This window comes from Camelus ferus, chromosome 35, assembly GCF_009834535.1.
Source record: "Camelus ferus isolate YT-003-E chromosome 35, BCGSAC_Cfer_1.0, whole genome shotgun sequence".
In the NCBI taxonomy this organism is placed as follows: Eukaryota; Metazoa; Chordata; class Mammalia; order Artiodactyla; family Camelidae; genus Camelus; species Camelus ferus.
Genome location: NC_045730.1, coordinates 1,112,122 through 1,137,824, shown reverse-complemented (window position 1 = coordinate 1,137,824; position 25,703 = coordinate 1,112,122).

Sequence of the window (25,703 nt, the reverse complement as noted above, 5' to 3'; positions counted from 1 at the left end):
ATTAAACCCGCTATCCAACTTTACTTCATTGTTTCAAAACAATCTAAATTCTCAAGAGATAAATGTTAGAAGTTTTCAAACAAAAGGCAGACATCCTGACCAAGACTGTGAGAGCTACATAACCCCTTGACACTGCAGGAGGTGCCGTGGGACAGAAATCACTCTGAACAAAGTCTACGGCTTACACTGCCTAGGAAACTACGCTTTTCGTGCAAAAATCTAAAGAACAATCAAGACACTAATAAAGCCACTGTTTTTAGCTGAAGAAACTAAAACACCCCCACACAAGGAATAGTCTTAGGTTTTATTTCGCTTAAGCACACCTCAAGCCCGACTGGGTATTGATTCAGTAGGACTGACAACACGATGAGAACTGCTCACCTGTTATCTTCCTCACAGACGTGACCCACTGCCGCTTCCGCAGCATAATGAGATGGGGTGACACGGAGCCAGCTCCGTGTGGTTTTCTCCCAGGTGTGATAGAAGCGATTGCACGCCAAATGGGAAGGCTTCTCACTGAGCCGGCTAATACTGGGAGGTGTGTTAAATTATTATTATCTGTTGCCATCGCTAGCTCTCAGGAAGGAGAAGGGACTTTGGGGATTATTCACGGCACTGTTTTAATAACTCTCCTGTAGCTTGGCTGATGTACAGTCATTACAATTTTTATAGGGAGTGATTAAAGTGGAAGTGGATTTTTTGAATAGATATGGGGCTTATAAAATGCTGCCTTTTCTTAAAAGACACTTTGAAAACCTTTTCAAAATAATAATTTGACCCACAGGACATAGAGAAACTGCCAAAGCGCCATCTATAGAGCCAACAGAAAGGGACGGTAAAGTGAGAAGGAGCAGGGGCGGGGGGCTCATTCGAGAAGTGAAGACAGAGTTCCTTTCTGCATGGCTCCAGCATCCTCGGGGCTAAGCCAGTGTCAGGCGAGGAAACGGAATTGTCAAAAGAAGTAAAGCAGGAAAACTAGGGACACCAAGTGTAATAAATGTGCAAATAAACACTGGAAATCGGGTTGAGAAATGTTTGTTTGTTTGTTAACAGGCGGGTTTTCAGAATTTGGGGTGGGAATTATTCAGCTAAGCTGAGACACAAGGGCAACAGCTGTAGGGCGGAGAGTAAGTTGGCCAGTCTTCGCTTAGCCTTAAAACAGCCATGTGCCCTGTTTGGGGAAAGCGTCTTAGGAACTTGTTTGGAAGATGGGGAAGAGCTGAGGAACGCTGGACGGCAGCTCTAGCCTGCAGGTCCCGGACTTGAGCTGCAGCGCTTCCTGCCTGCAGCCAGCCCTGCTCACTTCAGACTGGCCCCCACAACCCAACTGGCAGGAGCCAACTCCTTGATGCCTATTCTGTCGCTGCTGTTCTGAATTCAGTGGTCTTTGAACTCTGACAGACTCCTCGGTTTGTCTCAAGTCTGAAGTCAAGGGGAGATTCTGGCAGCAACCAAGGACCTCTGTGTCCTGAACAGGTTTTTCTCAAATTGCAGGGTTTGTCCCTACACCTGGGCTACTACACGTATGAAGGTATACAGTTAGACCACTCCTAGATTGCTCTGTATTATTGAATATATTGTGCAGTGTTTAATATACTGAACCCTTAAGGCTGCCTGGCCATTTATCTTTATTTCAAAAATCTGAATGCAAGGCCAGCACATGCTTGAGCTCAGTGCTTGATGATGAAATTTAAATGTCAATAAAGTAAAAACACTACACCCCCGAAAACCAGCTATCTGACCCCGAGCGAGTCATTCTACACTACTAGGCACAGGAAGTGATACGCAGTGAGGCAGCACAGTGCAGAGGCGTGAGCTCCAGCCTTAGGCCCCACTAACGCTGGCCCAGGGCTCCTCCAGGCTTGTAAACTCGAAAAATCAGTAACTTCGTGGTATTTTCTTTTCCTCATTTTCACAACAAAAGTAGTAACAATACCTGCTGCAGAGGGCTGCTTTACGGACTGAATGAAGCAGAATATTTACTATTAGCAACTGTACCATCAAATAGTGAGTGCTCTACAAAAATGTCCTTTTAGAATTGCTATTAATCATGATGGACGTAATTATTTGTCTATAAAAGGGGAGAGGGGCTAAGTTCTCTCTGACGTAATACTGAGCAGCCCAGAAGGGTCACACAGCACGTTTTCTGGACCAGCCGAGCAACAAGAGGGACTGCGCACACTGTCCCTCATGGGAGAGCAACTGTTCACTCTATGTCATCGCCACTCTCTGAGATAAACTGCTACTCTGCTCCAACTTGGACTCTCAAGATCGATTCTGAAATTCGTACAGCATCCTTTGGTGTACATTAAGGAAGCTGTTATTTTCTTGTTTGGAATCATCACCAAAAACTGGAGTAGACTGTCTGATTTGCAACAACATGCCTACATAGCCCTGAGAGTTCACCTGGGCTGTGACTGTGCTTAACAGCTCCATCTGGAGTGCTCACTAGGAACTAAAAACCCCCATGGATGGAATAACTAAGCTTTGAACTGTTTGGCCTATGCAGCTTTTTGCATTTTGTCACCCAAGTAAATCTGACAGTGTTTTGGTATATGCACCTTATCTTTAGCAACCAACTTAAAGGACTTCTGGGGCCCCCACGTCTCATAGTTGACAGTACAGAAGTAAACTATGATGTGTTCCATAACTACATCATCATTTTCCATAAAATTAATTCCCCACAGAACCCCTCTCTGAATTCAGATCCTCAGCACAGCTGCACATGGTTGAGCTGCGCGCTTCCATCTCCCCCAAGGACGCCCATCTCCTCCGAAACTGTGCACATGGGCTTCTGCTCTTACAGTGTTGCCATTAATAAGATATTTAATTATGAGCTCATTAGAAATCAATATTGCAAAATGTAGCTATGTGACTGACTAAATATTCAAAGCAGGTGGAGTTCATGTACAGTATTAAGAGGACAGCATACTTTAATGGATTCCCGCCACCATTCCATTTCAGGAGGATTTTGTGCATTAGTCACGTAAAAAGCACATTCTACACACCCCAGAGATGAAGTTGAGAACAATCGTTTAGAGATCAGGGCAGGATGAGCTTTTGGATAAAATAAGCTCAGAGTCAAAACATCGGCTTCTGACAGATCTCCTTAGGATCTATTTAATCCTAAGGCAGAAGTAACAGGCGAGTGCCAGAAAACTACTTGGAATAAGAGGAAAGTGTTAACAATAAAAATACGAGGTCACGCAGGGTAACAATCAGAATCAGAGATGGTCTGGTTTATAAGTCACTGCCTATCCTTAGTCCACAAAGTCACAGCGGTGCAGCTAGAGGTAACACTGAGCTGCCACGTACTCAGTCCCTCTTCCTTAACTCGGTGGAATCTTCAGTCACTCTCAGATCGAAGACAATAATACACATCTTTACCTAAAAATGAAACAAATGCTTTAAAACTAAAACATGCTTAGACAAGTTGTAACGTGTGCTTCCCCCAATTCTCTCTGTAGCAGAAGAGTTTTCGTAACTTTCCCTTCAAATACACCTTTTCTGTGTGACCTTTTTTCTTTCACAACATGCTTTCTTTAACAAATAATTTCACTCCTTTCTAGCCTTGTTTTCCTATTCATGTCTTTGAATATTTTTCCATTTTGTCAAACTGCAGACTGTCTGCAGTTCATAATTCCTGTGCTTTCACAAAGACTGCTCTCCGATGGGCACAGATGGTGCCTCGTGGATCCAGGTGTTTCCTTACATCCTCCTTCCTACACAGTCAGAAGGGAGGTGAAGTTTAACTTCCGTGGCTCTTCCCTGCTTCCTGCTTTCAACTGTTCTTACTGTTCTTTTCTGTTCCAATTGTTATGATAATGAACTGATCATTCTTCCCATTATGTCAGAGCCTAAAAGAATCAAAACATCTCTTAAATTTTCTTTTTCTCTACCACAGCTAGTTACTTTGTATTTCAATCTCTTAGGCTTCTGATTCTCACAATATGACAACAAAATAGAATAAACTTTTAAAAGATTTCTCAATAAAACACAGAGAAAAACAACTGAGCTTCAACTCTTTTTCTTCACCCTAAGTCGGTGTTCATTCTTCAAGTGAGCCTGCACCGCCTTGTCTGTGTTGACCTGGAAGCGATCTCTCTGCACTCTCACAGCATCTCATCCACCCCCCCCAGAACCTCCCCCAGCACCAGAAGCCCTGACTTTGAGCAGGGGAGTCTAACTGAGCTCGACAACTTCCATTCAGGCACCTCTGATCTGTCTGGCTGAGGACCTCATACAACTCAGCCATCCAAACCCTCAAACACAAGAGAGTTGAATTCTTCCCAAACACCAACATCCTAGGCTTATGCCCTGAGTATTATCACCCAAACTTACTGAGATTCTGCCAATAAGCAGTCAAAATGAGCCCTCTCTCGTTGACACTGCCCAAATCTAACAGATCCATCTTGAAACTTGAGATCAGAGAATTATTCCAAGCCATGTTCACTACACACACCACCCACACACATGCACACACAGATATGCACGTGAACACATACACACTTAAAGTTTAACCTCCAGTGACTCCCTGGAATCTCCACTTTTCTTTCTGTGCTGCTTTGTGTTTCTTCTTCCTGGATCCTCCCTTCCTCTGTTATACCGGCTTTGGAGATTCTAAACATCCCTGCAACTTTAATTTTTCAAGGTAATATTTTGCCCCAGACGACACCTCTTCCACCAAAGTCCACTTATGGGGTGAAGGCTTCCTCTCTCAAGCCTGTGTACCCCATACCTTAGGGCGTAAGGAGCATTCTCTTAGCTCCCCATTTGACCTTCAAACCCTTCACAAATCCTCCACCGAGATATTCACCTTCTAGCTTAAATAAGCCCACTTCCCCTCATGCATCCAGAGCTCACTGGAGATCTGGTCCCCTAACACTCTCTTTGATGGGTACCTTGCTCATCTTTAGAGGATCTTGGATTTTGCTCCATTTCAGACATCCAGACCCACAGGCAAACATCTACAGCTCTTCTGCAGAAATACCATTTTCCAATAGCCCACTTCTGACAGCAACCTCCAAGTGGCTAGATTTGTCTTTAATTGGTTTCAGTCACTCTAATATTACTCTATTTCAATCATCCATTCATCTATTCACTTCCTTGGCCCTATCAATATAGCATCTTCCAGTAGTTACTTATCTCTGAGTAACACATCACCCTTTGCATTACGCTTCCTCTGCTTGCAACCTAAAGTGATGGTTTCCGTTTCACTGAATCACTGACTGATGCTACGTGGACAAAGTTGAGCCCCTGCCCCAAGCCACAGCTGGCCCAGAATTATGAAATTCTGTGACAAACATGCCTTGGAGAGTATCTTCCTGGTGAACACGATCTTGGTAAAATGCCTATTTGTTAGTTTCAAAACTTTATAGAATATTTTTCCTCCTAATACATCACTTTTGGCTGATTTTATAGGGGAAGAAAATGTTTACATTTCCTAAACTCAATACATTATGAATACAATGAAATCTGAGAAATATCTTGAGTTGTATTAAAAATAAAATTGGTTGAATGTCACAACTACGTGAAGACATTTTGGAAAAATATTGAATATTCTGCCTGAACTTTTCTGATGCTGAGACCATGTTCCTGCCCAATAAGCAACTGTTTGTTAACAAAATATTTTTTACTTGATTGGGGAAATGTTTTAGGTGTTTTATACCCTAATGTAATTTCTGCTTATGTATTTACTGAGTTTATGATTTGCTGGATTCTAGTGACACTTTTGGACATTGGTTAGGGGTTTGGATTCTCATGTAATGTGTTTTAATTTCACATTTAATGTAACAGGAAAAAGGCTTTCAACATTTTCATGCAGAATGTCTGGTTTTCAAAAATAAATACAGGCTTTATAATAGCAGGAAACAGATTTTGAGAGGACATTATTATTATTATTATTATTATTATTATTATTATTATTATTATTATTATTATTATTATTATTATTATTATTTTGACCCCGGTCCAAAAGTGACAACATATTTCTTCACAGGCGCCTCTTGTTCACGGGATGATTTTTCCAGCTTATCTTTTCACTCAAGACATGAAGTATTTCAAGTGTCTCAGTTTATAGTAATGGTCTCAGTTCTCCCCCAGTCCAAGTTGAGTCCAAGGCTTGAATTTGACTCTTCTTCATACTAGATTCCATCAGATGTCAATCTCATATGAACACTTACCCACAGGCAGCACCAGCTTTGATTTTCCTTGCTTCCCTGATGTTAGTGGACATCTGTTTCGTTGTGATGTGTGCAGGAGTGAGTGCAGCAGCCATTCTTTTCAGAATACTGAAGCCTCCTGCCTTATTGCTAGAAATGGAAATATCTCCTTGTTAAGTTTTAAAATCAATATAGCAGTTTTATTACCTTCATTGTAGTTTTCACCTCTGTCATAATCACCCTTCAACACTCTGCATCAAACAATAAATGTCCTCTAATTCTTGTCCTTCAGTAAGACTCTAATCTCAAAGCTGCTAGCTAACATTTCCAATCTGCTTGGCTAGAGCTTGGAATGCAAGGCTCAGGCCTCGTCAATCACCAGCATCATATTTGGTGTAGGCGTTGTTCACCTCACTCCTTCAGGCTGAAGCTACCCCAACAGTTCCTGGAGGATTATTTCTTTGGCTCAGGAACTTCTCCCTTCAGCACCTCTAAAACGCCAGCAGCTGAGCTCTCCCTCCCTCCCCCGTGCCCCAGTGGCCGTCATCACTAGTCTAAAACTTGTTTTCAGTAATTCCCCAGAGAACAGACTCATTGTCCAGAATGAGGATTGCCAGGTGATGTTTCTTGCAGGAGAACAAGTGATAACATTCAATAAATATGGATATTAAGCTTCTATTCGATCGCCAGTGCTCTGCTAACTGCTCTGAACACTAGGAGATCGTTTCAGGGCAAGTTTTGCCCTTGAAGAGAGAACAGATTTAAAGAAGTATTTTAGTGCATCATTTATATTCAGTCCATAGAACAAAAATATCATTTGAAGCCTGTAATTTTCAAAATGGCCATCAGGGTGACTGAGACAGCACATGGGTACAGGTCTTGTTCTTATAATAAAATTACTTTTCTCAAATACATTTACAGAATTTTACTTCAGGAGTGGGAATGTATTTTCTACTTTTTAAAATTTTTGTTCTTTGTATACTATTGCTCAAGAAACTTGTTCTTGGAGACCACTTTATAGAATTTCTGTAAATAGAATTCTGTGTTAAACAACACCAGCGTTGAGGATCTTGGTGCCGAGTTAGCAGTGAATACATAATGCAAATTCAACTTTATAACGCTCCTTAGTCTCTGCCAAAAAGCATTACACAACTTCGAAATACCAACAAAAGTGCACTGCCAAGCGATAGCCCAAGCCTCTAGGCTCAGGCAGGAGGTCAAGATGGAGCAAACGGGACTCGCAGCAGACCTGCCTCTTTCACAGAGCTGGGGAGCCTGACCAACGCTCGAAAAGCTGAAGCGTCTCCCTCTGAGGAACAACTCTTTAACAGCACAAAATATTTTCTTCACAAGATTATCTAGTGTTATTTATTTACTGTCAAACTCCCACTCCAAAACATGGATGGACCTGGAGATCGCCCTTCTAAGTGAAGTAGGTCCGAAGAAGAAAGAAAAATACCATATGATACCACTTATACGTGGAATCTAAAAAAAAAGGACACAAATGAACCTATTTATAAAACAGAAACAGACTCACAAATGTAGGAAACAAACTTATGGTTTCTGGGAGGGAAAAGGGGTGGGAAGGGATAAATGGGGAGCTCAAGATTTGCAGATACTGACTACTGTATGTGGATTAGATACACAACAAGTTTATACTGCACAGCACAGGGAACTATATTCAACACCTTGTAGTCACCTATGCTGAAAAAGAACATGAAAACAAATACATGTATGTATACGTATGACCGGAACATTATGCTGTACACTGGAAATTGACACAACACTGTAAACAAACTAACAACATCGCAAACTTCAATAAAAATAAAAAAGAAAAGCACTGAGTCCTGAGTGAGAGTAGAGGGAGTGTCTTCCAGGGTCCCACTGCCCTCCCCCTAGGGTCTTGGCAGGGGCAGCTGAGGAAGGCCTCTGTCGAAGGCCCCCAGAGGAGGTCCGGGAACAGAGAAGCTGGGCCAGGAACGCAGACGTGTAAGCGCATAGCCGGCCGGCTGGCGTCCTTGACCGCAGCTCTCCTCCCTCCGCAGGCTGCAGCACTGTCTGGGCACCGGGTCTGCCTGGGGAGGCAGCTTCCCTGCACCAGGAGCCCTGCCAGGTGAGGCTGTGGAACTGCCCATGGTACCACAGGCAGTCAGGAGCCATGTGCCTGAATTCCATGCCAGCTGCCCGAATCCACATCTCCATAGTCAAATTCTCCCCTGATCAGCCCTGTACACCCACCTGCCGATCTGAGTCTTCATTCTGATGTGTTAACAGGTAGATATCTGAACTTAATGCATCTGAGTGTGCACATCTCCCCCACCCGCCCCCAATCCCAGCACACCATATTTCCCCCTTTTCAGTTGTTGGCAACTCTCCTCTTGGTGACAGTCACGAATTTCCTCTTTTACTCCCACCCATACCCAGTCCATCAAGAGTGTCTGTTTTCTCTACATTTAAATTGTTCCCATGATCCGTCCAGGCCTCACAACCCCTACTGACACCCAGATGGAAGCCATAATCTCCCACTGGATTCATTCCTGCCCCCATTCTAGAACCCCTTCTACTGTGGCACTGTCAGGGCTGTCCTCAACACAGCAGCTAGTTATCCTGTAAAATGGGAGAGAAACTCATCCACCTCTGCTCAAAATTCTCCAGTGACTCTCCATCAGTTCACATGAACAGAAAAGTCAGAAATACTTAAAGGCACTACTACTGTGCACTCCTGACTGGGAAACTGATTTCTGTACATATTTCAAATTGCAACAAATACCTCAGCCTGGATCTCACCCTGTTTCAGACCACTCTATTCTATGAGCAGACAGATAACAGACCATCTTTTTAACTCTGCAGTTAAGAAAAGCAATCATTAGCCATCCCCTCATTTGCTCCACAGTTCCTCCAAGTGCTAGAAGACACGCCATAGTCATTCTGCCTTCCAGGACTTGAGGGTCAGTGCTGGTGGGAGTCACAAAAGCATAACTGAAATGCAGTAACTTAAACGAGTCAGTAAGGCTATGGACAACATCTGTGGATATCCCATCCTTGGATAAAGATAAAGAGTTCGTAAGAATGAAAACAGAGCAAACAAATGAGACTTCAGATGTAAGGACCTCAATCAGGAAAATTATAAACACTAATGGGATTGGCATATGAAAAAATCTACAACAAGTGGGTCTGGCTCACCCTGACCTAACCTCTGTCTCAAAAACGCCTTGACACGTCTCTCATTCTAGCATTAGGACTTTCTCTCCACTTGCATCACTGAACTTTCTCACTGCCGTCCGACAAGATGCTATCAACTTCCATCCATACCTCAGTTTGACATCCTTTCAATCTATTATCTTCAGTAAATGCATTTTAGTTTGATCCAAATGTTGGAAATAATGATAAAATAGTTGGCATTGCCTGACTTCCAAAAGATCATAGTAAAAACTGCCAACTGAAAAAAACTATATTGAAAAGTTTGCAAATTAAAAATTGAAAAACATGACATGGATTTAAAGGAAATTATTCAAGCAGCCATAATAACAAAAAAAATGTAAAGCTTCTTCAAAAAATGTTAATAAATTAAATTAACGTGTTTAGAGACCCCTGGTTGGCATGGGGCAAGCTTTTGCAATTATGCAGTCACTTGACATTTTTTGCTAATCCGGTTTCTGAAGCATCATCTGGATTACAAGCATTCTACATCCACAGTGCGTCTAGGGGCTGTTTAAACATTATACATACATTCTAATTATCTTCCTTCTTCTGGAACAGCTTCCTGCTCTGACTAACCCACTCACCAAGGTTAACCATCCTTCTTGCCACCTTTAAAAACTATATTCTCAGAGGAATTGTACAACCAAGTCAGATACTGTGGGCACATTTAATTAACTAAATGTCAGAGACTATAGCTGTTACAAATGACACAAAGAGGGAAAACAGGACGGGGCATAACCTTGAGGTCCTTATTGCTGCTGAGTGTCTTTAAAGGACTATTCACTTGGGCATGGCCCTTGTGGTCCAAAGAGCAGGTAAGAAATTCATGAACATTTCTGCAAATAACTTACTTCAATTCTCCTATAATTAGCTTGTATTGGGACAATATGAAAGGTTCAGAAATGAAGGGTAAGGCTGTTATTCTTTTTTTCTGCCTCTGTTTTCCTCTGAAATGTAAAGTATATTTAGCTGATCCTACTTTCAGAAACAATGCTGGATCAATCAGCTGCTAGGTAATCAACAGCCACACACTCAGACCCTACAAAGAGGGTTGCCTGCTCTTGGACACTTACAAACCTCCCTCACCCCCTAGCCAAATATGCTCACGCAGAGCTGGGCTGCTTTGTGAGCCAGGAGGGCAGAAATATTTCCAACATCTTCTTCACTGGCCAGGCACACCTTGACCCTGGTATTAAACATCTCCACTGCTCCCACACTGTGTCTTTTTTCTCTTGGCCACTCCACTTATTTCTGAACAGTCAACGTGTTCTAGACTACATGGTTCACCTGGTACGGCACATGTCCCGCACTCATCTCTCATGGGGAATCTTTGCTGGTGGGTGGTGCAACGCTAATTCTGCTCCAGCTCTGACACACTGAATTATACCAGTGGCATGAGACTTCCTCATGGCTTTCCAAAATCTTAACCTCCTCCTGACACCCAGGGCCCTCTGCTACCTTCAACCCTATAGAAAAATGTAGCCATAGCTAGAATGAGAGACTTCTCATAAAGAATTGACATAAAGAATTCCACGTAATTCCACCTGAATTCCCTTCCTGGAGTAGAACTGTCATAAGCTCAACCATATCAATATTTCTTGCATGTTACTCTACTGTTTCAAATCTAGTCCTACTAAAATATTTTAGAAACTCCCCAAAATATAACATTTTGTCAAATTGCCACCTTTATAAATTTGTCTGCTGTTTTTACTATAACAATGTGGCAAACATGAGTACTTTTAATTGAAAATAGTTTAGACTGTACATTGCTCAAAGGTAGTTGAAGCCTTCTGGCTTTATACTTAACAATCCAATAAATATGTGAAAAGAACAAGCCATTCTCAGCTCTGTCATTTCTGACGGACTTCATTCTAAGGAACACTAACTGTGTGAAATGAACACAGACTGTTCAAAGACCCGCAGAACCCAAACTATTGCCTTTCTGCTCCTGGGAAATAGCCATTATTAATTAAGGGATATACTGACTATATAATATACGGCTAACATTTTAAATCCCTTTCAGTCAGGTGAATTTATTAATCCTTTATCAACTAAGACATATAAAAATCTAGAAATGGCAGGGTGTTTCTGTCTGCTACAAGCTAATGTGACTCAGTAACAGCAAATACTAATATCTAGCAATTTTACAGTAGTGTTGTCAAGTGATGTGTGTGTATCCTTATTGAATCTCACAAAAACTTCACTAACACATATAGTTTCAGCCTCACGTTCAGATCAGGAAACTGAGCTAGGAGGTTAGTAACATGCCTGAAGTCATTCACTAAATGGTTGGACTTCACTACAGCTCAGTCCACTTGGTTCCAAGTCATGATCTCTTCCCCTACAACAGGCCATCCCTCTAGAACAGAGCTGAGCCACAGAAGCCAACAAAGGTATGACTGTGCAATGGAACAACACGCTGCTCCCGTGTCCACATCATCTGGTTGGTCATGTACAACGAACGATGACTGTGCAAATGTCCATGAATTGTGTCATCTGCAAATGCCAGGGAACAATCATGACAGTCTACCTGAGCAATAATCTTGTATCTTCTTCACACTAGAAGAACAAATAGTTCAATTATGTGGAGAATTTGGACACTTAAGGACTACCATTCACCTAAAAATTGAATTACAAAGAAAGCAAAAATAAGATATTGTTTGGATTTCCAAATATTAGAAAACAAAGCTTCTCTACTTGTAAAGATATTTGCTTTTTGTATTAATTGAAAAATCAGAGTTTAGCTTGCTGAGCTAAATATCTGCCAGAGGCCGTTTAAAGAGTCTTCACTTTTTTAATCCCCCAAATATGTCATATTTTCTTTTTTGTAACATAAAAAAAATTACAAATACCACGAAGCTCTGTGTTCACACAGCACAGAGTTTAGTGAAAACTTTTTTTTTTTACAAATTCCCAAAACGAACTTGTCTGTACAGATTTCTAAACCTGTGAGCTCTTATTCTACCTCTTCAAATCTGTTCAGGGAGACTGAAGTTTTCCACTGAAAGAGCATAATTTCTCTTCCTTAATGTGAAATATTCTAATATAAAAATTTCTAAGCCATTGCTTTAAAAATACCAATGATAACTATTATAACAATATCTTCAGTAAACAGTACCTTAAGTAAAGATAAAAAAAAGAAGGAAGAAAAGAAGGAAGGAACGAAGGAAAGAAGGAGAAAAGCAAATAGTGCACGTAATTAAATTTATTTTCAACTTGACTTTGGGGAAAAGACAGTTTACAAAAAAGTAAGCTGATAGTAAATAACCAAACAACATTGTCTACGGATAGTGTAAATTTGCCCAATATTCTAAATTATTTTATAAACTACAATTTACATCTATTTTTATAAAACTGTGCAGTGAAAATTGCTTTCCAGAATTTGAAATGTAATACTATTTAAACATAACTCAAAATATGCTTTATGTGGAATGTGAATGGACAGATACCTCTTAAATGATTTGTTTGCATACTGTATGGAACAAAACAGGTTTGCTGCTCAATTAATAAGAAAACATTAGTTAAAACCTGTTTTTCACCTAGCAGTCTTGTTAATAGAGCTCTTCCTGCAGAGAAACTATTCCATTTCTTCTATTTTACCATGTGTCATGGGTTGAATTATGTCCCTCCAAAAATGACATGCTGAAGTCCTGGCCCTCAGTACCTCAGAATGTGACCTTTTTTGGAAGTAAGATCATTGTAGATATAATTAGTTAATTTAAAAGTTCATACTGGAGCAGGGTGGGCCCCTAATTAAATATGACTGACATCCTTATAAGAAGACACCAAATGAAGACAGATATTCAGGGAGAATGCTATGTGACAATGATGGCAGAGATGCAAGGAAAGGAACCTCGAAGATGGACGGAAAACACCAGAAGCTCAGGAGACGGAGAGGCAGGGAGAGATACCCAACAGGTTTCAGAGGGAGCGTGGCCCTGCTGGCACGGACTCCAGACTTCCATCCTGCAGAACCCTGACACAGTAAAATGCCCTGGTTTTAAGCTGCCTTTTCTGTGATACCTGTTACAGCAGTCCTACAAAACTAATACCCCTTCCAAATGAAGGAAGAGCGTGAAAGGGGTTAACACAGGTTGACGTTAACACTCTGGAATGGACTAGAGTTCCCTGTTGTTGGAAAATCAATCAATTCTGAAGATAACTGCTTCCTATTCTGGCTTCCCTACAATTTCCAACTGTTTAAAAAAAATGAACCTTCATCTCTCTATAAATCACTCAATCTAATTATATCTCTCTCCAGAAAAGAGAAGACTGCATACAAATACCAGCCCTGGAAGCTGTGCTTCACTGTCAGTCTCACTTGCCCCTGACTCCTCCATTCAGCCTGCCCGGGATAAAGCCACCATGCAGAATGTCATGTGCTTCAGTCATATCCACATAAAAACTCACTAAGGAAGACCCTTCTTGCAAGAATCCTTTTCTCTGACTGACAAAGAGCGCTGACCCACCCTTGCAAATCCTGAGATCTAGTTTCTTTCCTTGTGTCCTCCCATCCCCGTCTCCTGTCTAACCACTGTCAATATCGTAGCTATTCTGATGGAGTCCTGCCCTCTCACTAGATGGATTTCCCTGTGTTTCTCCAATCGTATGCCTTGGGACATAAGAGCATAATTCCTAAGCAGCCAATAGTGCATCTACCTACAGAAGTCTGTCCCAGAAAGATGAAGCCATAATGAAGAGAATCTGGAGAAGACAGCAAACATTAAGGTTCCCATGATGCTGATTTACAGGAGAATCACAGAGCAAACCAAACACTCATAGAAACGTATCTGCGTAAGTTGATATGCAATAACAAGTAACCAGAACCATGCTTTTATGATTCTGGTGTGAAGGCTCTTTTGGTTCAGGTTCCTATGGAGGTGGACCCTCAGATAAAGACTTGAGGGCATGCATTTGTTTTGCGAGGCAGCCCTGGGACATACTGGCAAAGACTAGGGAAGAGACATAAGGAAGTGGAGGTAGCCAGTATCGGGGACATTCTCCAGGAGTCACCCCTGGGGGTACATAGAACTCAATTCAGCTGGAGAACCACAAAAGTCAGTCTAGACCACTTGGCTCAGAGTTATCCACTCAGAGAGGGGTGCATGAGGTCTAGTGGGGGTCATGAGCAAACTCCCCTTGGTCATTCATTCTGCAGGGCTTCCAGCTGTTTTTCTAGTGGGGAGAATGGGCCCTGCACACTTGGAGGCCAGGTAACCATGCACTGTAACCACAACTTTGGGGCCCAGGGACATGAGTGGGGGTCCCCAGTGGCTTTCATTCTCAAGTCCTTTACTGATCAGAGTTCTTATGTGAAGCTTAACTGTCAAAACCACAGTTTAAAAATAAGCCAATGTGGGCCAAAGCCCTTAACAGACACATCATTAAAAGAGATATTCACATGACAATTAAGCATAAGAAAAGATGTTCCACATCAATCGTCATCAGGGGAATGAAAAATAAAGCCACCATGAGACACCACTGCACACCTGTCAGAATGGCCAAAACCCAACAATGACAACACCAAATCTGCTAGGGATGCGGAGAAGCATTAATTCTCAGTCATCGCTGGTGGGCATGCAAGATGGGACAGCCACTTTGGAATACAATGTGGTGGTTTCTTACAAAACTAAACATATTCTTATTATAGGATGCAGCAAGTGTGCTCCTTGGTAATTACTCAAAGGGATTGAAAACTTACGTCCACACAAAATCTGTGAACATGACTGGAATTTCCACCTCTCCGTGTACTGACCCACTTATCACAGAACCCAGCCTAATCATTAGAGACAGCGCTGTGATTCCCACCAAGTGTAGGGGAGACGTGGTATGACGTTTACCTAACATAAAAGAAAAGCCCAGAGCAACTAAGGGAAAAAAACCTGGTGTTTGATGAATTTTGAAAAAAAAATGCCTTATCACGTGACAGTATAAATATCTTCCCCATAGATCAGGGGTAGCATTTCCCCTACACTCACTTAATTCCCAGTTTGTGGACATTTTATAGCTGTGTTAAGATGCATTTGGATTTCTCAGAAAGAGGCATTATTATTTACTTTTTGTAGTCCAGTAATGTCTTCCATCTGTGAGTAGCTTGTAGGAACAGCTTAGAAGAGGCACTTAAGCGTGTCAACAAGTAGAATACATTTATACCCATTTAAAGACGGTTCAAGATACTAGCTAGTGAAACAAAAGTGGCAGAAGGATTAAAGAATTAATTAAACTTTACAAATAGAGCTACAAGCAGACGTGGAATTGCTGTAAGCAGGAAAAACAGTGTCTTCAGGACTCTCTTGTTTATAACAAAAAAGTGAATTAAGTCCTTGAAACAAAATAGAAGTGATAATCCAGGGATGGGGAGGGAAAAAAGAACTACGAGGTCTCATAAAATGAGCAACAGGCCCCATGTAACACGTGCATGTATGGATGTAAGCAACACACAGCTACTGCATGCAGTCAAGACTTAGAATAACTGGGCAAAATGGAGCAATTTAGCTAGAAACATGGATATTCAAAGTTTTAGTAAGAAATGCGTTCAAGTAATTGAGATGCATATGACTTAAATCCAGAAGCCCTCAAACACAAAACAAAACAGAAATATAAATCAAAAAATGAATGGATATTTTATATAGTTTCAATAAAGTTATGGAATAAAACTGCAACAATATCTCCTTTGAAATGTGCCTTAAAGCAATAACATATTGACATATTGCCCTGCACTTAAAAATAACTATGGAAGGGGACCAAACTTGTATTTCCTATCATTAATAGAATTCCCTGGAACACAGGCAGCACTGGGAAATACTTACTATGTTTCATCTGTGGCTTGAAAAGTGCATCCTGAGCATGCATTTCATGAGCCAACCCCCGCGACCCTCTCGGGACATGTTTTGATTACTTGGTTTTATACGTCTGTTCACTGGGACATAATGAAAACACCCCACTCATCCCCTCCCTGCAGACGTGGTGTAAGCAGGGCTGACTCTGCAGACATGGGAAGCTCTGATCTGGGGCAGCGAGCTGGAGGCGTGAGACAGAACTTGACACTAGAAGTCTCTCCTATCAACATGATGCAATGACCACCTATACAAAGAAGAGAAAAAACGGCAACACCCCCGAACTCTCACCACCAGAGCTGACCAACATTATTTAATGTTACTTAACATTCTACAATTATTTGAAGTAACTTACACAATAAAAGTAATCAATTATCTACTGACATAATCTACTAAACATACTGGCAACTAAATGTTGCTCAACGTTCTCTACCAGGCGTAATGGGTCAGCAGCCACTGGGTCAGCAGCCACTGGGTCAGCCCAACGATGAGCTCATGAGGCACGTCCATCTGCAGCAGGAACAGGGCTCTGGGGTACAGCCTGTCCCTGGAGCCCCACAGGAGAGCCCCGAGCTACAGATGACTCAATTCATACACCCCTTCACTCTACTTAAATGACTCTGAAGCCTTTATTCAAAGTTTGTCATGACATGCTTTGGTTTTCTCTTGGACAGAAGCCTTCACGTGTTAACTTCCCCTCTGTTCTTTTCTCATCTTCCCATGACAATTAAGTCGCCACTCCTCCCTGCTAAGTCACTTTCTTATTATACTGAATCAAAGTCCTGGACAATGGTGACAGGCAATGCATTATCTTTCAATAGCATTGCAGAAGACATGTGCTGCACATTTATAACAGCAAAAAAAAAAAAAAAACCTCAATGTAAAATGTAATGTACAATTAACGCATAATACATACTAACAGAAGTCTCATGTATTCTGATCAGGTGCTGTTGATGCTGTTGATGTGAAGGTGTTGGGGTTCACTCTCCTCTGCATCTACTTGGGGTTTAGATGAGGACCAAGGTACCCTTCAAGCCCCTGCCCACATACCTAACTACGTGTAATATCCTGAACAGAGACTGAGGAATTCTCATCAGGAAATAAAAGTAGAATTGGGATTTTGACCATAATTGATGGTCAGAACTATAAATGCTTGTCCAATGGTCAAGGGCTGGACTCCTCTCAAGAACAGCACGTCTTAAAGGACAGCTCACAGTACCTGCCATGAGCAAACATAAGTCCAGCCTGGCTGCGATGCAGCCCAGGCTCTGAGATCTCAGGGTAGTGAGTAGGTCCACGTACAATCCACACCTGAGAGTACGGCGAGCCCACCGACTCTGCCCTGCCAGAGTGACTGTGAGGTGAAATGAATGTGTAAGCTCATTTTGTTTATTTATTTTTTAATGTTTTGGGGTTAGGAAGCCCAGCTCTGGTTTCTCGTTTAGCAATTATAAATAGAAGGAACCATTTTTCTCCTCACTTAAAAAGTGACTTCCAGATTGTCACAGTGAAGAGAGAGAGAGAGACGTCTTGGGGTTAAGGCAATGACGATGTGGCACGAACTCTGGTGTCCAGCCTCAGGACCCACTTTAGAACCGGAATCGGTGCACTTCAGGCTTTCCCTACAGACGACTGACAAGACTAGGAGTGAGGCACACATTCCCCAAGGGTATTTACTCATGGGAATTAATTCTGCATAGAATACCAGCAAATGACCGGAGTTTAAACAAGTAGAAAGAAACTCGGGAAGAGTGCTATTTGTAGTATTACTTTAAATAAAAACATGTAACAACATACTTGAGTTCACTGGCTGATGGGACACTTTGTTTACATCGCAAACATTCTTTGGCTAATCTCTGATGTCATCTTGAAGCTAGCACTAAATGAGACCTATAAAGAATGGGTGTAAGTTCTAGAACATCTACCAGAGCTGGAACATGTCCATTTGCTTGAGTGTTCCCACTTTCCTGCATATAATACTAATCTTCCTATTCATTACATCTGGGAAAGCTCAATGATACCAGGCGCACACGTTTCCCCTGTGCCAGGGATTTCATCATTCGTTACTCCTGTCGCTATAAAGGATACACTAACTGCATGTATCAAAGGACCACCAGGCAGCGGGCAGAAGACTATCAACACGGCACCGAGATTCACTCCTGTACAAAGCAAGTAAATAAATATTTAGCAAGAGACGCTTACATTTAAAAAACAATAGATTCGCTGAACTCTAAAGATCAACCTGAGTTAGTTCAGCAAAAGCCATAAGCATTAGTCATAAGAGAAATTAATTACCAATGTACCTTTAGTTGCATAATAAACCCATAGTATTTGAAGATTAATTTCTTCTTAACCTGGACTCTGCTCATCTCTTACGAGTCTGAAAGCTCAGCTAAAATCAAACTGCTTCTGTGATGCCTACCTAATTCGGAGGGTCCCCTGTGCCAGTGAGAACTCTGAAAACCAAGGTGACTACAGCGATCTGGGCTGTGGGCTTCAGTAGACGATGCTGGAATCATTTTAACCATGATATGTGGGTTGTTTATCACGTCTGATTAAATAAACTTAGCAGATGCCTGCATCCTGTTTTGCCACAAGCACAGATACAAGGTAAGGCTACACTGGTTCTGAACACAACTAGTTTAAGATGCCTAGGGGTGGCACTATCTGGCCTCTGCATGTGTGTATTCTTTGCCGCCAAGGAAATTCTGAAGGCTTACGCAGAACTCAGTATTTGGGTCTGGCTGGATCTCTTAAATCTGAAGCTTCTAACATTATGCTAATTATACACAACATTAATCATTTAAATAGGTCTCTTTTATGTTGGGGAAATCATCCTGCTTCACTGGAGGTGGCTATCTGGCCTCTGGAGGTAAGTCCTCTAAGATGGCCCTGAACCGTGATCCTTCTCTTGCTTAATCACTAATATTAAAAAGAAAATTTTTACTGCTGACCAAAATGAACCACATGCTATCTACATGTAAGCAATAAATTTAAGAATCCCTAATGCCAAGAAGTTATGACTGGACAGGAGAAAAAGCCTGTCTTTCCCTTTATTTAGTACTAAAGTCCTGATAATAAAAATGGCCGCTGACTTTTTATCTTTGATTTGCCTCTGCATGGTCCCTGTTTTTGCTGCATAAATGCAGTTATTTCAGGATTAGGGGAGGACAGCAGAGTGGAGTTGGTGGAACTGAAGCTGGTTAGAGAAACAGTAACAAAGGGCTGGGTTAGTCTTTTCCTCAAACACTTCTGGTTCTTTCATGCCTTCCTCAAATGCCAGTTAACTTTCTGCTCTTTTCAGAAGTGACAATTTCATACACTTCAGATTTTCCAGGTCTTACAGAGAGGCATTTTTAAACTTATGTTTGCTATCAGTTCTTTTATTACATGTTAGCTCTGCAAAGATTTTTGTCTTTGGAAGAGAAGGATGTTATACCCTAGCATTAGTCACTGCTATGATGGCTTTTATCAAGTAGGCAGAAGGTGCTGGCACTAGTATTTTTTAGGAAGTTGTCTGAAGGCATGTTTCCCAATCAGTTCCTTGGAGAGCCTAAGAGTAACGTCTGGTACCGTGCGTCGTACAGTCAACATCCTACACGGTGAAGTAAGATAGGCAGGAAGCTCATATTTAGCCAAAAAATGGGGGATGTATGGAACTAATTAAGATTCAAATTCATACTTTCAGGCCTCTCCTAATTTTTACAGCTTTGAGTCAAATATCAGAATTTTGCCACATATTTACAAATAAGGGACCTTCCGATGCAGAAAGCATCAGTGAGAAGACCAGGTTGCTGCTTTCAGTTCTCTGGAATCAACTTGTGGTTCCAACACTGACAGTGGCATCTGATTTGGCTTCAGAAGGCTCTGGTGATGCGACTTTTTGAAATCAATTCCTTATAAACTCCTTTCCTTCTAGATTCCATGGGAAATTTCCGAATGGATTCAACTTTCTGGGGAAATATGGGCTCTTTGCACAACTGACTTTCTGGAGAACTCTACTCGAAGTAAAATGGGCTAATATCTCAGCCTGCACAACATCCTCTCACCTGCCCCCCAGGCCCCCACCTCAAAGCAGGGTTGCTCTGAGCTCTTCTTCTGGCCCTTCCCCTCTGGCCCTCCCCCTACGAAAGGAGTCCCCGTTTTAGAGGGAAGGCACTGAAGCTGGCACTACGGAGCCAGCAGCAGGAACAGGGTCCGTGGGTGTGCCTTGGTGTTCGTCTCAAATACTGTGGAACCTGAATGCATCTATTTGAATGATTCTATCATCTCCATCTTTCAGGCCCTTCTCCGTTTCCACATCATTTTCTCCTACAAACACAACCGAAGGGAGATCAGAAATCCATGTTATTATACTGCGTTTTAAGTGTGAAAACAGAAGGGTAATATTGTGACTTATTTCTAAACTAAGCATAGGGGAGAAACTTGGCAAAACAAATAAAATGTAGTGGGTGGGCTGGAGAAATACAAAAAAATAAAATAAAATAAAATGAGCTGCATATGGCTGTGGTGGTAGTCGATGCCAATAACTGATTCATCCCAGTATGCACTCATTATGTGCTGAAGTGCTTCTCTGCGCAGGCAGCTTAATGAATGTGCAAACCCCCAACCATGCGAGCCTTGGAGCAACAATAGAGAGGCCGTGGACAGGACAACTGGTGGACTGAGGCTCTGGTTTGCACTCACTCTAAAAAACAAAATCACTTGATGAGGTACATTAATCTCCCTGCATAGTTTATAATTAGAATTGCACTATAGTTCCACCTTACTAAGTGTTTTGGAAAGGCTTTCAAATTTAGGTTATGAGTTTTATTATGGGCATATTATTAAATTCGAACTACTGCTGCACAGAGCTTAATGTAAATAACTTCCAGGGGATTTGGCTTCTGTCTACCTAGCATGTCATTTTGCAGCTTCTAATCTAGTAGAAGAGGTTTTGAAGCAATCCAAATAGCTGCAAAGTTTCACTCCTTTTCTCTGTAATTAAAAATGAGGAAATGTATGGCTTACTTTGTAGACTACAGCTATGATCCCTAATGGGTCCCCGAAGTTGCCAGGCAACCGTGCTAAAATCCTGGGTGCAGTCACTCTCCCAGTCTCTGGATGATTACTTCCCCACTTACCCTCTCTCCGAATCTCCAACATCCCCATGTCATTCTCTCTTAGCTGGTGTCTTTGTTTCCTGCCTCTGTTTGGATGAATCAGATGAGATACCACCCAGACAACCAAGAGCACGCCAACTCCTTGGTCTGTACCTGCACCTCTGAATGCTGCTTCCCCAGTCTCCATGGGAGAGCTGGTCGCCACATTTCTATACAAAGCCTGCCCCATCATTCGTGTACCAGGTCATATCCCTTCTTGCCTGCGAGAGGCCATTACCAGAAGTTCTCCTAACACATCAAAAGTTCTATTTATTTCTTTTTAATTTATTTTCCTATTTTATTCCCATCAACTTTTAAAATGTTGCTATTTCTCCCTTCTTAAAAAAAATTTCTAATACCTTTTTGCTGGCTAATTACTACTACATTTCATTACTCTTTTTGCGTGTGGTAAAACTTCTGCGTGACGTAGTTTCTACTTCTGTCTCCCATTGCTCTCCCATTCTCTTTCAAATCCACTTCACTCGGTATTTTGCTGCCCCCTACCCCCAATTCCATTGACTCTACTGTTGTCCAGTTTACCAGTGGCCTCTGCACTGCTAAACTGAATGGTAACCGCTCAATCTTCAACTAACTCTACCCCTAACCCTATCTGACGGTGGATGGCGGCGGGAGGCCGAGGCTTTTCGCTCATGTTCAATCATGTAGGAGGCCTTCCCAGGAAAAGCAAAACTCGTAAATTGGCTTACAAGGCTCTACGTGATCCAGCTACTGGTTTCCAGACCCCATCTTCTCCTGCCCCCTGCTCCAGCTACACTGGCCTCCAGGCTGCTTCTGGAACATTCAGGCAGCTCTCCCTTTGGGCTCTGGGCTCCCTCCTCTAGCAGTTTCCTACCCCGAATGCCTCCTTCACTAAGCTAACCCACTCATTTTCACGTCTTGTTCGAGCAACACATTTTGATAAGGATGAATTTGATTCCCTGTTTAATACCAGAAACTAGCCCTCCTCCCCTCTGCCTTGCTTTATGTTACAGTCACTCTCTAGGGTCTCTCCCCCATTCTGACAGCCCACATAATTTACTTGTATATTTACTGTTCTCTGACATTCCCCACCAACATGAAAGCTCCACTGATCTGGGACCTCTATCCAGTGATGTAACCCAAACTCCAAGAGCAGAGCCTGGCTGCTCAGAGCAGGCATTTAACAATTATTTGTTAAAAAAATCCATCTTTCTCCACAATCACATCTGAACAATTTTGGCTCAGTTTACTCTTAGACTAAATGTACAGGTGTAAGCTCATTTCTAATGGCACTTGTCTACTTTCCCATCCGGATGCTCACAATGCCCTCCCTTACAACTGCCCCAATCCCCTGCTATGCATTCCATGTCTTTTTGACCCTCACATCTCCTTCGACTTGGCAGCACCGGTCTCCAGTGCAGCAATACTACAAAGCATCTGATCATCGTGATCTGTCATCTGTCTTCCTTTTCATTACTAAGTGAAATCAACAGATAATGCTTTCTCATATGCTGGGTGCCCTGGGAAATAGAACAATAAGCAGGCAATAGTCTCTGCCCTTTATTAAATGGAAAATCACTTATTGCTTCAAATAAAACAAGTAATCTACCTGTCATACCTATGGGGATAATTGGGGAAAAGTAGTAATTAATAGTATTTTAGAACTTTTAGAATCTTACTGTCTTTTGTTATTCAAAAAAGGCTGGCAGGGCCTCCAAAATATTCATGGTATTCACCAAACTTTCTGGGACTGGGGGAGAGGGCGGTAGGGTGAGAACACAACAGCATTTTTAAAAATCCATAAACAGATTTCTGGCTTTCTATGTGGATTATACAGTGGCTAACAGAGTGATGTTTTAATTACAGAAATAGTTATCTTGTGTTTTTTACTACCTGTAGACTAACATCCCTCAAATTCCATAGCAGGATTATATACCTGACTCTGGCAAACTTAAAAATACTCCTTTTATCTCATTATTACTTGTAATATCTCTAGTCAGCTTTTTCTTAATATATTACCCATGTTTTGTTTTCTTATGATCTCCAAAACTAGAGCCACATTCAAATAGTTTCTATTATATTTTGAACAGTATAATAATGTTACTTAATCTTGAAAACTCTTCAAATTTAAGAAAAATGTTCATTATTTTAAAAGCAAACTAAGACTATCCGATGGTAATGTATTCTGAAAGAACATCTGAAAATTTGCCCATGATATATATGATACTCATGAGTGAAAAACCTAAAGTCATAAAATAACAATTTGTATGCATTATTGTATTTAAAAGACAAATGCAAATGTGATTATAAAAATAATACAGATAATATATTTAATTCATCTATAAATATTTACCAGGTATCTCAATCTTTACACTCTTTAATTTGAACACTGATTTTCTTTGTTCGTTATTTTTGTGCCAGAGTAGTGTTTGCTATATTTTAACCAAAAATTATGAAGTAATTTATTTATATTTCATCTTCTTACAACCAATCTTCAGTTTTATATACAGAAGTTTATGATTATAGAATCTATGGTCTGTTTCCCATGGAAAGGAAAAAAAGATCCAGCAATCCTCACACTTATGGCCATTCTTTGCCCATTTATTAGAAAGATACTTAGAAAAATAATAGACAAATAAGTTACATATTACTGAAGTGTCTTCCCCTATGAGTACTAATTTTTGATTATTATGCTATCTATTAGGATAAGAAATAGTGACTGATTTCACAACATCCCCCCAAACTTAAATTATTTCAAAATTTTACATGCTAGATTGTTATCAATAAAAAAGTCTTCTAGAATTGAGTGAAATGTTTCCCTACCTAAGTTTTATTTATTATAAAGCATTTTCTTCAATAGTGGAAGCTTACAATTATTTTACAGAGAAAATTGCATGCAGATTTGATTACAGTAAGTCACAATTCTTCAATATCCCAACAACTGAGTCCTGTAGTCAGATAAATTTTGTGTGATAAAGGTACCCCTTTCTGAAATAAAATCAGTGGTTCCCAGGAGATGCTGCGCTTTGCTCACAAAGAAAGTCTAATCATATCTTCAGTCTCATTAGTAATAAATGTCGTTATTAGTTCAAATAACCTCAAACCTGTGTTCAAATATTTCCGAGGTTTCTAATTTCCTCTCCTCTGGCTGGCACTTCAAGTCTATCCCAGGACTTTTATTGGGTACTTAAAATGAATAGTAGACCCTTGGCCAGAGCCAACTGTCCTTCTATTTCAGCAGGAAAGGAAAAAATAATAACTGTTTCAATTCTCAGTGGGACCAGAGCATTTCTTTTTAAATGGGAACAATCCCCACAACATGTGTAAAGAAACTTAGGCTGACTGGTTTTCCTTGCAAATGTTCCAGCCTGACCTCTGGCCAAAAAAAAAGTCAATGTGTGGTTGGGTTTTTCCATATTTCCTACTCACTGACATTTTCCTAGCATATCCTCATAGGTATCTGAAAGCACCACCTTCCTCCATAGAGACTGCTACCCCACACCCAACTGCACTGAGTTACAGAACAAAGAGCACCAGACCAAGAAACTCTGTGCCACAGTCCTCATTCCACCACAGACAAAACCAAATCAAAGACGCACTGTGGGGCTCAGTTTTCTTATTACAAAATAAAAATCATACTTTGGTCCCCATCATTGTTTAACTTGCATATTATAATATTTTGGAAATAATCCTTAAAATCAAATTATATTAAAGGATTATTAATGAAAGAGACTTCGGTTTACTGCACACACCACACATGTCCCCACCCCCAATATAACCGAACACAACTCTTTCAAATATAAAATATCTATAATCCTTCCTTCTTTGGTTGCTCTGGAGGTTGCCTCCATATTTCTAGATCCTCTCTCCTCTCTCCTTAAACTTTTATGATCGGTACGTTCACAATGTTGAGTTTGGTCACATTTACGTTACAATCTTAAACCTCACTATCTCCTGTTTTACCTGTACTTTGATTCTAATTGCTGAAAATGCATTATGTTAAAGTATTGTATACAGTTTAGAATAATGATTAAATAGTCTCCTAGGTTGAAATTTCCTTTTTTTAGAAAAAAACCTTCTTAAATGTTCCTTAACTTTCAAATTTACATGAATTTCTTTCTTAAGAATTGCCTTTCATTCTTTACTCTTTTGATATTCTTAACTTCTTCTCCAAGCACCTCCATTGTACTGTCTGGTCTCTGGAATTCACTCTCCACACAGAGACCTTACAGCTGCTCCCTCCCTTCCTTTGCTCCAACAGAAAAGAGCTGGTCTCTGTCTACAGAGTTGTCACCAGATTTGGAGCCATGAATTCTTAGATTCAGTCTTCGCTTCCAAACCTAACATGCCTTGAGACATTCTGATCTTCATATTTTAAATGGGGT